We start from the raw sequence: 13,061 nt of genomic DNA, 5'->3' as shown, positions 1-13,061 counted from the left end.
TCTCTCTCTCTCTCTCTCTCTCTCTCTCTCTCTCTCTCTCTCTCTCTCTCAGCAAAGCAGCTAAACTAAAGAATATTTACTTAGCATATAAGATAATTTGTCTAATGAACTCGTGCAATATTTTGCATTCATTAGCAAAAAAATATTATAAGGAACATTGCTGCTATAGTTTGACAGTAACGGTTTTCGGTCATTACTTATGCTATTTAATAATGGAAACTGGTTTGTAAAACTTTTGGCGTATAAGTCTAGCAAAACCAACAGTTAACAATAAAAACGATATTTAAGAAGGGCGAAGACAGCTCAGTTTGCGCGGTGCGTGTATTTGAAGCGAAAATATTTGCAAAACAAAATCGGCTATGATAGTGTTAATTCGAACTAATATATATATATATATATATATATATATATATATATATATATATATATATATATATATATATATATATATATATATATATATATATATATATATATATATATATATATATGTTATATCCCAAATAACTCGAGGAAATAAAACACATTGACAGATGTGACTACATAGTTCCAGCCAAGTGTCATTTTGAGACAGGCAATTATGACAGAGTGGTTTGAACCGACCTAATGGTGCAAGAATGTGCTTTACACTGCGTGATTTTGATTATTCTATGTAACAGCAAATCACCTTGTCAAGTTTTAATCAGTGTTTACCAATCCAGGTCGCAGACCGAGTTGAGTAAACTTATCAGATTTCTAATGTTTGGTAGCCAATAACGGCAGCCTAGGGGTCTACTAAGATTTCCCAGTGTATAACTTTTTTCTGAATTCACCTTTGATAACTTGAATAATGTCAACTACATTTCGATTCTTCAAATATAACACTACAAAATTAATGAAATATTTATATTTGGAAGTGAAATGCTATTACAAAATAATTTTTTTTTAAATGCATCGTTAAAAATATTTGTATATATACATCGGACATAGCCTTGATATTTTTGCTAAATTTAAATGACCTACCAGATTGCATTTTATCTTTCACATAAAAAGAACAGCAACCTAAATGAAATAATAAAACTATCTGTAACATTACGTTTAAATAAAATAAACTTACTATCTGTTACAAAATCCGCTCCGGTGGCCTAGTGGTTAGAACGTCCACCTCGGATGCGGGAGGTCGTGGGTTGGATCCCCGGCCGAGTCATACCAAAGACTTACAAAAATGGTACTAACATCTGCCTCGCTTGGCGCTCAGCATTAAGAGGTTAGTGTTAGGACTGGTCGGCCTGGTGTCAGGATAATGTGACTGGGTGGGACATCATGCTATATGTCTGCGGCATGGTGCCCCGGTACTAGACATCACTATAAACTGCCACACTGCAGACATCGTAGCAATATGACTGAAAAAGTGTTAAAGCTACGTTAAAAAATCCAAATCACACACACACCATCTGTAACAGTTTATTAATAAACTCAAGAAATACACAGCATTGATATTTTAAAAATTTCTTTTCATCCAGGAGGGAAGAAAAAAAAACGTAAGAAGAAGGTGTTTCATTTTCATCTGCTGCAATATGTAAGTAAGTGTTTCCGGTATATATTAAAACTTTTGAAAAGCGTAAAATGTCCCGAATAAATTTTAACTTTATATATTCCAGAAAAATTGACTTCAAGACAGTAAATATGTAAAACAGACGATGTTTCTATAAACGGAGACGACATATTTATTTTATTTAGTTTGCTGTTCTTTTTATGTGAAAGACACTTGCGACATGCGAAGTTCATGTAAAAGACTTGTTTCGGAAACGTATGCAAGACAATCCCGTCGTCAGTGTTTGATTCCTATGAATCTGTATAGACTTGTACTGACAGGTGCTTGCGTCAAACGAGATAATTTTGCACAATGTGCTGATATCTTTGAAATATTAAAGAAAGAAAACCTTGGCAAACATGACGAGGTGGGACCAGACGGGTGTCAAATTTAGTCGGATGATTTTGATTTAATTATTTCTAGTAATGTTAAAATTTGAAAATTATTTTTGACAATTTTTGCTACAACGCTAAAATGTAAGCAAACAAATTTAACTGCATTGTTTAATATTTAAACATGAGCATATCTGAGTAGTTTTATTCTAATAACAGGAACGGTTCATCATTGATTCCCGACTTGATCAGAAATTTAAGAAAGAGAGAAACACACACAATAATATCTATAATAAGAATGTTTCAGTTTGATTGTGTTAGGAAACGTCCAATTATATCCAGTCTTAGACCATCAGAAATTTGGAGTCATATGTCAACAAATTATCTTCGAGATGTGTGTGTGTGTGTGTGTGTGTGTGTGTGAGAGAGAGAGAGAGAGAGAGAGAGAGAGAGAGAGAGAGAGAGAGAGATGGCATAATTAAGATTGTTTTAGCTAGTGTTCTTTATACATTTTGCCAGATATTTGGTTGTATTCTGCAAGAAAACGACTGCTCACTGATGTCAATCGCTCTTTACAGAATTGCTTCAACTAGAAAAGATTCATCTTTCTTGAACGAATTCTCCAAATGTCAACAAACTACATAATAGTTCCTCAAGGAATTTCCCCATGTAAAGCTATGTAAACATAAAATATAGTGTATATTGGAAGTAAATGGGGCATAGTCTCAGTTGAGATATTGTCAACGTCCATACGTTGATGGCCACGTGCATCCTTCGGTATTATTTATAATACCAGAGAAGGTGGACAATTAAAATTTAAATAGCTCCGCGCCCCGAGTCAGCAATGCTGACTGTCTATGTGTAGAAAAAAACTTAAGGTGAAAGGTATAAAAATTTAATAAAATATATCAAATGTATTCAACAATTTCGTCGACAGATTTTTCAATCGCAATTTCTTTCAAACAAACGCAGTCAATGACCTATTCACAGTTGTCAATTACTATGTCACAATATGAATTAAGGATCCTAAGTGATAGTGTTTCCCTCCAGTGTTGTCCTTTTTACTCATCTGTCCGCCTCTTGTTTCTCATTTGGTACGTCCGGTACCCTTGACTGCGTGATGGAAGGGTAAATCACAGTCTGAGGCAACTATCTCTGGTACTTATTGCAAATAGGACTTGTAGTAGCTTCGCATCTTAGCCAATCAGAAAACGTTTAACATTTTGTTCAGTTTCAAATAGTCTTAAAAACCGACGCAGAGTGCTCTTTTGGAACACAAATGTTCTAATCGAGCTTCATGTTGAAAAATAGGCGATAATTTGAAAGAAAACAAATTACACCAAGAGGTAAAATTGCAGCAGATTACCCTCATTACCCGTTCTGACATAGGAGTATGCTAGACAGTGTCCTATGTCAGAACGGGTCATGGAGTTGATCTGAGGCAGTTTTGTCACTTGATCTGAAATTTTTCCTTCAGATTATGGTTTGTTTTTCAACATCAAGCTCGCGTCGAGCACCTGTGTTTTTGAAATTTTGTTTATACTCTTGTGATCAGATTTATCGCCCAAGCATTATGATCTTTGTCATATGTAACCCGTCTTTTGTGTCGTAGGATACAGTCTAGTTTGACTGATGTGCACACTCTTTTCATTGTGATTGTTTTTCTGTTATATAATTTGTCTTTTATATCGTAGCATTCAGTTTATTGTTTCACCGATTAGTTGAGACACTTCCGGTACTCTCTGTCACGTGCCCCTTCCGGCACTGCCCCTCCACACAAACTGCTTGTGTCACACTAACGCCTACCACGTACTCGCCACGTGTCCTCCGTCTCTCCCATCATCGGGTGTCGACTCTACACCCACCCGGAAAGCTTCCTGTGGAATTATAAGGGACGCATAAGCTTGCCTCCTTGCTCTAATCTCAAGAGAATTAACCACACTTTCACAGCCCTTTTATCAGAATAATGGCCAATAAATTATCAGCTCAACTCATGCACTCACATCTATATCTTACGTACACTCTTTCTTCTATAATATTTGTGCTATACAATAACAATATAATCAACGACTTCTAATACATGAATATACATCCCTAATTGTTTACCTCTCGATATAGTAAATTATTGTCATCAACAGCAATCATAGCATTTCCTACCCTACGACATAAGTAGTTAAGTGGGGCACCCTAGGGACAATAGGACTTAGCATTAAAAAGACCCCTGGGCAACTCTAGGGACAATGGAAATTTAACATGGAGAAAAATCGTGGGCAACTCTAGGGACAATGGGAATTTAACACAGAGTTTGGGTCTGTCTAGGGACAAGGGGAAATTAACATGGGAATAGAGTTTGGGCTTGTCTAGGGAAAAGGGGAATTGAATATGGGATTTTTTTTTTTTTTAAATTTTTTTAAATTTAAATTTAAATTTAGGCAATGGAAAGGCTATCTCTTTTCGAGAAATATGGCTGGCCCTGAAAAGGGCCTTTGGGTTTATGTTAATGTATTCATTAACATAAAGGGTACCGCATTGGTCTTCTTCTTGTCCTTAGACTACGTCTCACTGTTGGTCCGTAAATCAGCACTCTTTTCAGGCATCCTTGTCTTTCAACGTAGATCCTACGTATCCACAGGCTGGTGTTTGTCCTGTGGACAATGGTCCACTTGGATCGGACATACTTGGGTATGTCCGTCCGGAACATCATGGAAGACACAAGCGTGGAGAATTTTAGACAGAGACAGAAAGAAGAATTGGAGAAATTTATGCAACGACAAAAGGAAGCGGAACAAGCTTTTCTCCTACAGCAACAGCAACAGCAACAAGAAGAGGTAAGAAAAAAACAACAGCAACAACAGCAAGAAGAAGTAGCAGCAAAGAAACAAGAGGGTGAAAATCAAACGGCTACGGTACTGTTGGACATTTTAGCGGAGTTAAGAAGTCTGAAACAAATGTATCAGACTTCTTTATCACGACCGAAGAGAATACGACCTTCCCGAGCTAAACACGCCAACCCTGTGACTAAGCCTGTCGTACCACCCTTAGTGATTTCAACCCAATCATCAGAAGTAGGCCTTGGCCGTGGCAAAGGCTTAAGGCAGTTAAAGTTGATTGGTTAAACTCACCCCTACACCAAAATAAAAAGGCCCTTTTCAGGGTCACCCACATTTCTCGAAAAGAAATACAATTTCAATTTGCCAATAACTCAAAAATAAACCCCACCCATTTTACCCTTATAGTACGTGTCTGTGTATGAGTGCGTGAGTGTAGCTTCTTATTTTAAAATCAAAACTCAAAGACACTTACCTTATATCATTCATGTATTCTTTTATCCATTGTTACAATCCAATTCACAATTCACCACAGAACACTTTAATTAAAAGTTCATTGACTTCTTCTTTCTCCTTGTTTAGTCTCTCTGTTTTTTGAATTTCTTCACCGTCACACTCTTTTCCTCTTCTTCTTCCTCCTCGCTTTCTTCCCTTCTTCTTTTTTTCTCCTGTTTCTTTGCTTCTTTTAAATAGAATTGTCTTTTTTCTTCCTCTTCTTCCTCTGAAGACTCCCTCTCTTCTTTCGAAGAATCCCTCTCTTCTTCTGAAGAATCCTTCTTTTCTTCTGACTCCTCTTGTTTCTTTTTTGGGCAATCTGGAGACCAATGTCCTTTTTCTTTACAATAATAACAGGTATCTTGACTTTTGTCTTTTTTAGCCCCTGTTTTTTTTCTTTTTTGACGGTCTGGACACTCTGAAGACCAATGCCCTTTCTTCTGACAGATATAGCAAGTATCCTGACTCTTATCTCGAAAGGAAGGAGAGTAGTCCGTCGGCTGGTCTGAAGAGAATTTTCTAATGACCCCTCGCAAAGCTCTGACGAAACGTTCCATCTGGGTAGTCTCTTCCATCGTTCTCCTCGGTTTGAGAGTGAAATGAATAGTGAAAGGACAAGACACACCCTTTTTATATACGCTGGTTTGCCATGACTATAAATTAGTCTATGGTGTTTGAACTTGAGTCATTTGACGTTTTGCACTCAAGATGAAACGATCATATTCATTCGAGAAGAAAGAAGAAGAAGAAAGTAAGAGGCAGAAACGTGATCTATCGCCTCGTACCAGGGATGAAATCTTGGCACAAATTCATGCCAGTGATTTTGAAGAGGACATGAGTGAACCAGAATCCGAACCCTCTAAACCAAGTTCGTCACCCTTAGTCAACCCTGAAAAATACTATTCCATTCGAGAGATGGAAAAGCGCTCCTCTAGAAAATTTAGAACCACGGCTTACACCTACACGGTGAAGTTTAAAGATTTCAAGGCCGACGTACCCTTAGAGAAAGCAGAAGGGTTTATCACCGAGATGTGGGATTCTTTGCTCACTGCACTCAAGCGACAATGTCAACCCAAAGAAGACGATCGCTTGACACTATCCATAGATCACGACGGTTTGAAATCCCCTGTTTGGATCGAGTTTAGCAGACCCGCAGAACTGACCCCTTCCAAAGTCATGGACAAGATTCAACACGTACAACAATCTAATGACCAGTTTGACATCACCGATGGTAAAGCCACACTGAAAATGGCTCACGTCTCTCTTCCTCAAGGGACAGGACGCAAAAAGATGTTATTGGTGGACGACCTTCGCAACACCAAAACAAGTCTCGTCCGAATTAACAACCCTCAAGACCAGATGTGTTTAGCTCGAGCCATCGTGGTGGGACGAACCTATGCCAACAAGAACGACACGGTAGAATGGAAAAGAACCTGGGAGAACATTCGAAAATCGAACCGAACCAAACAACGAAACGAAGCAGAACTCCTGTTGCAACAAGCTGGCCTGTCCAAAGACACACCCTGTGGCATTCCTGAGATGCAAAAATTGCAAGATGCCCTAGCTCCACGCTACACCTTGAAAGTGCACCCTCAAGAAATGCGCGGGTCTCTGTTGTTTCGAGGCCAGGATTTTAAGGACGGAAAATACATTCATGTCTATCATCACGATGACCATTTCGATACCATTACCAGTATCACCGGATTCCTGGGATACAGTTATTATATATTGTGAGAAATGTGATTATGGTTATAACAATCGAGAGCAACACAAGCATTGTGGATTGAAATGCCCAGGATGTTTGGCCTCTCCACCCTGTCTGAGCGAAGAACCAGTGCCTTGTTCGACTTGTCTGCGCACGTTTGTCAGCCCTGCCTGTTACCAGCAACATTTGAAAACACAAGGTTCACAGAAGAAATGTGCTTGTCAACTCCTGAGATTGTGCCCTACGTGTGGACAAGGCATACTTACCAACAATGCCAAGGCACACGTATGTCGAGGAAAGAAAAAATGTCACATTTGTCACCACATCGTCGACTTGGAACACGAATGCTACGTGCAAAAATACCAACCCCCACCAGAGAAAGAGGACGGTCACAAGAAGAAAGGCAATTTCATCTTTTTCGATTTCGAATGCATGCAAGAGACCGGCATTCACATTCCTAATTTCTGCGTGGCTCATCGAGCGTGCGAGAAGTGCATTCAAGAACCTATCTTCAGTCATTGCCCTCACTGCAGCAAGATTCCCGGAGGACGTGAAAAAATCTTTCGGGGACCAAACACGTTAGCCGATTTTGCCCAATGGGTCTTAGACCCCATCGACAAGACGTGGAGCCAAGAGGACATCGAACTTTACGGAGATTGTCATCGTCATGCCACAGTGATGGCTCACAATTTCTCCGGATACGATGGACAGTTTCTTTTGAGGTACTATACGGAACATGGCACCGAACGTCCTAAAGTGATTTTGAACGGAGCCAAAATCATTTTCATGCAAGTGGGACAAGTACAGTTTAAAGATTCGATGAGTTACTTGGCCATGCCTTTGAGCCGAATACCTAAAACGTTTGGAATGACAGAAATGGCTAAAGGGTACTTTCCACACTTTTTCAATACGGAAGCCAATCAACATGCTGTTCTACCCCATTTGCCTGAGGCTCACTATTACGACCCCGACAACATGCGTACCGAACAACGAGAAGCTTTCTACGCTTGGTACCAAGCTCACGCCTCGGACCCTTTCGACTTTCAGGAAGAAATGTTAAAGTATTGTCGTTCCGACGTGGACATTTTACGGCGTTGCTGTGGAAAATTTCGAGAACTGTTCATGGAACACGGAGGGGTCGATCCTTTGAAAGAAGCTAGCACCATTGCCAAAGCGTGTTCCTTAGTGTACCGCCAACGATTCATGCCTGAAAACACCGTGGCTGTCATCAGTCCTCAAACGACCCACTATGTCAAGCGTCAATACTCGGTCAAAGCCCTACGTTGGTTACATTACTTGTGCGACAAGGAAGACAAATGGATTCAGCATGCCCGCAACGGAGGAGGCGAAAAGACCATCGGAACGTATTCGGTCGATGGCTGGGACTTAGAAAACCCCAAGATCGTGTACGAGTTTAACGGTTGCTTATTTCACGGATGTCCCGTCTGCTACCCTGACCGTGACACTAAAAATCAGTTTTTACAACGGACCATGGAAGACCTGTACCAGGACACTTGTCAGCGACGCCTAAAGCTAGAACAGCAAGGATACCAAGTGGTGGAAATGTGGGAACACGAATACGATCACCGTATGAAAACCGATCCCGAGTTTAAACGCCTCGTGGAAAGTTACCAGTTCATGGACCCGCTGAACCCGAGGGATAGTTTGTACGGAGGAAGGACCAATGCCACCTGTTTGCTGTACCAAGCCGACGAAGAGAAAGGAGAAGAAATCAAATACTTGGACGTGTGTTCGCTGTATCCCTACGTGTGCAAATATTGTCGCTTTCCTGTAGGGCACCCGCAATTGCTGACGGAACACATCGACCTGAAAAACATTCGACAATACGAAGGCTTGATCAAGTGTAAAGTTTTGCCTCCCACGAACCTATACCATCCCGTCTTACCTCACCATTGTCAAGGCAAACTGATGTTTCCCTTGTGCCGTACTTGTGCCGAAACGTGCAACCAGGACCAACCTTGCCATCACAGCCAGGAAGAACGGGCCTTGACGGGAACCTGGGTCAGCGTGGAATTGTTCAAAGCTCTGGACATGGGATACCAACTGTTAGAAGTGTACGAAATTTTCCACTTTCCCAAGACACAACAGTACCACAAGGGTGACCCTACTCAGAAAGGCATTTTCGCCGACTACGTGGATGCCTGTTTGAAACTGAAACAAGAAGCCAGCGGCTATCCTTCCTGGTGTCACACTCCTGAAGACCAAATACAATTCAAAGAGAAATACTACGAACAAGAAGGCATCTCTTTAGACCACATCGAAAAAAACGAAGGCAGGCGATCGTTTGCCAAAGTGATGTTAAATTGCTTGTGGGTTAAAATGGCACAACGACCGTGTTTACCCAAGACGGAATATTTGACAGAACCTTCCCGCTACTTCCAGATGATTCACGACAAAACCAAATACATGAAACACGTGGACGTCGTTCGAGAGGATTTGATCTTGGTCAATTACGAAGAAGATCTGGACTTTGTACAAGACGACCCTTTTGGAAATGTCATCATTGCGGCTTACGTGACAGCTCATGCTCGCTTAAAATTGTACGAAGCTTTAGAACTGTTAGAAGAACGCGTCCTGTACTTTGACACGGACAGTTGCATTTACATCCATCACCCGATTCAACAGCACCCTGACATCGAAGGAGACCGTTTAGGAGCCTGGACAGACGAGCATCCCGACGACAAGATTCTAAGTTTCGTCAGTGGTGGTCCCAAAAATTACGGCTACGAATACCGGGACAAACAAGGAGAAGTGCACACGACGTGCAAAGTGAAAGGACTGACTCTGAATCATCGTACCAGTCGAGTGGTCAACTTTGGGGTATTGAAAGAAGCCTTGCAATCGGGAGAGGATGGAAACTTTAAAGTGACCACCTATCAACCGAACAAGATTGTACGTTTACCCACTCACCACATCGTCAGTCGACCCTTGGAAAAAGTCTATCAAATTGTATACCAGAAGCGAGTGCGACTTCCCAATCACTTCACCTTACCGTACGGTCACGTCGGTATTGGTCTGTATATGAAAAGGAACCCTAGGCAAGATCGATAGTTCATTGTTCATTGAAGTAACTTACCATGTCGTTGACGAAGAAGAAACCAGACTGGTTAGGAGTCAAATGTTGGACATCACCGAGACCAGGGTTTTGAGGCTTGGACACAAGAGGTGGCCTAGTATGCACGAGAGTTATTCAAGGAAAAAAGTTACTTTTCAACCTGTGTTAGTGACGGTGCCAGAAGAACCCGTCACCCAGGACGGGACTGTCGTGGACAGGCCTGAAAGACCCTTTCGGGAGGACACTTGTGTGACCTTACCCCTACTATAGAACTGGTTAGAACTTTACCCAAAACATGTTGTACAGACACTTGTGTTTATTCCACGTTCATGGTTATCATGTGCCTTTTATTCTTGTACTTAAGCCTTTGGCTTTTATGTATTTTTTGTCTTTCGTATTCATGTTTGAAAAAAACATTCAATAAACGTGTTCTGAAAAAGTATATAAACTCTTGTCTTGTTTGTTTTTCGTGTCACAAGTGACATTTCTCACACCATGACTACCTCTGCTGTCTCTGCTCCCTCTTCCTCTACTGTCAAAGTCATCGACGAACACTTAGATCGTGCCAGTTGGGAGGCTTTGTATCTTCGCCATCCCTTTAACATGCTCATTGCTGGACCTAGCGGTTCAGGCAAAACCGAATTCGTCAAACGTTTGATCGAACATAAACATCATTTGATCGATCGACCCCCTCAACGAATCGTGTGGTGTTACAAAGAGTGGCAATCGGCGTACAGCCTCTTGCGAGAAAGTCAAGACGATTCCATCGTGTTTGTGGAAGGCATTCCTAAAGAAGACGATGGCATCGTCTCTGACTCCCGTCTAACCCATTTGGTCATTTTCGACGACATGTTAGGAGAAGACGAAGAAGAAATTAAACTGTGGTTCACGCGCAAAGGGCATCACCGTAATGCCAGTGTCGTTTACATCACCCAAAATTTGTTTCAACAAAGTAAAACCCATCGCACCATCAGTCTCAATGCGCATTACGTGGTCTTGTTTAAAAGCCCTCGAGATAAATCGCAAGTGCAAGTCTTAGCCAAACAGTTAGGAACGCCTTGGTTGACTCAGGCGTACGACGATGCCACTCAAACTCCACACGCCTATTTACTCGTCGATTTTAAACCTACGACTCCCGAGGATTTGCGATTTCGTACCCACTTGCTTCACCACTGGTGCCAAGACGGAGGGCCTGTCCTGTACACGTCTCCGTCCTCGACTTCATTTCACTCCCCATAAAAAAATCTAAAAAAACCTCAGACCCTTTTTCGTCTGTCTCACTCTCAGTGCGAACATGACGTCCCTTCAGTCGCATCTTCCCGTCAAATTGATTCGTGCCTTGTATGGCATCAGTCGAGAAAAAGATCCACAAACACGAGCTCGTGTCTTAGAAGCTAGTCTCAAAGAAGTCTTACGATGGTTCACGGTGACAGCACGTCAATTACTCCAAGGAATCATTCAGATTCCTCATCAAACCAAACGCTTTTTCGATCGAAACAAAGTCGCTTTGGTCCAACTGGCCGATCCCCGCATCGACACTCAAACCAAAAAACAAATCATTTTGAAACCTGGAGGGAGCGGTACTCTAGGAGGGGTCATCATTCGCTCACTCTTAAGATGGGATCCTAATGCCCCCAAAGTTATCCCCAAGACAAAAGTCCAACGAAGCCCCAAGAAGAAAAAGACCAGGTCCCCAAGCAGAACTTCTCCAGTGGCAGGACCCTCCTCTGACCAGACACCACCACCACCCCGGAAAAAGAAAAGAAGCCCCCAGAAAAAGAAAAGTCCACAGAAAACTAGTCGCAAGAGAGGCACTTCGGCCAGGACGCATCCTTACACTCGCAAACCACGACCTGCTACGGCGGTGACTGCGTCTTCGGCAGCTTCACGTTTGTCCACTTCTCCGTTAATGACACCCAGAACTGAAGAGTACTTGGAGACGTTGATCACACCAAGAACTTCTCCGTTGATGACCCCCAAAAGAACTTCCCCAGTGGCAGGACCTTCCAATTTAGTGGCAGCGGCTGCTGCTCAGAAAGTACCTTCTCCCAAAATCAAAGTTCAAGAAAGATCGGGCATGTTACAAAGTTTGCTGGATTTGTCCAAGCAAGAACTCGATCGATTTAGTCCGTTACGTACCCCTGCACGACGTGTCATGCCTGTCCTCAAACTAATACGACGTAAAGACAATCAGTGGCGACGCGTTCCAGTATAAAAAAGGCCTGTGACCAAGTCGGGTATCAGTGTTTTTTTTTTTATGCTTCTGAAGACTCAAAGATGTCACCCTCCAGAAAACCCCAAGGAAAGAAAAGGAAAGGACTGCCACCACGTTTAACCAAACATGGGGACATGTTATCTGTCCTCTCCAAAGCTTCTCCACCCCTACGAAAAAAACTCATTCAAACAGCCTCCAAAGAGGTCATCGATACCGTGTGCGAATGTTGTTTGAACGTTTTGAAAGGCACGATCCCTTTGTCCAAACACCAGAAACAATGCTTAGGCAAACATCGTCACGTTCTTCGCCAAATGGTTCAAAAGAAAATTCCCATTCGTCAAAAAAAGAAGATGTTAGTGCAACGTGGAGGTATTTTACCTCTCTTGTTAGGCCCCATACTGAAAGGAGTCTTGGGAACCATGTTGGGAGGACTGGTGGGAGCAAGATAAAAAGGCCCTCGGAAGTTCCAAGATCTCAGAATCGACCCCTGACAACCCCATGGAAGGACGAAAACTAGCTTTAGTACCTTACAAACGATGGATGGAATACCATCGGTGGCAAGAACAACGCACCCCGCATTTACCTCCCAATCCCCATTTGAGCGAGATGTCCCAGTTACAACACAAATTGCAGTCCTTGATGGATCGCCAAGATTTGTCCGAAACAGAAAAATCGCAAAAGTACGGTCAACTCTTGCAACGACTGCAACTCTTTCACCAGAAAGCTTTAGACGAAACAGCTCTACCCACTCTGAAAGATTTTAAGACCTTGATGAAAAGTCCAGCACCATCACCAGTACCAGTACCAGTACCACCAGTACCCGTGACCAAGACAGAA

At 42.0% G+C, this 13,061-nt stretch overlaps 1 protein-coding gene across 6 annotated transcripts in view; it reads right to left on the bottom strand.

The window, feature by feature from the left end:
* LOC149807835 (prostaglandin E2 receptor EP2 subtype-like) overlaps nucleotides 1-13,061 on the bottom strand; it is a 178,256-nt gene that overhangs the window by 126,930 nt on the left and 38,265 nt on the right. For 3 of the 6 annotated variants that reach the window (XR_016423592.1, XM_089971243.1, XM_089971252.1), the window contains exon 2: nucleotides 1,097-3,782. The exons of the other annotated variants lie outside the window; for them this stretch is intronic. The gene's annotated coding sequence lies outside the window, so the exon portion shown is untranslated. The remainder of the gene's footprint in view (nucleotides 1-1,096; nucleotides 3,783-13,061) is intronic. 6 annotated transcript variants of the gene reach the window in all.

The sequence above is a fragment of the Sinohyriopsis cumingii genome, chromosome 1 (assembly GCF_028554795.1).
Source record: "Sinohyriopsis cumingii isolate HCF-2022 chromosome 1, ASM2855479v2, whole genome shotgun sequence".
NCBI classification, from domain to species: Eukaryota; Metazoa; Mollusca; class Bivalvia; order Unionida; family Unionidae; genus Sinohyriopsis; species Sinohyriopsis cumingii.
This window is presented reverse-complemented; position numbering and strand designations above follow the sequence as displayed.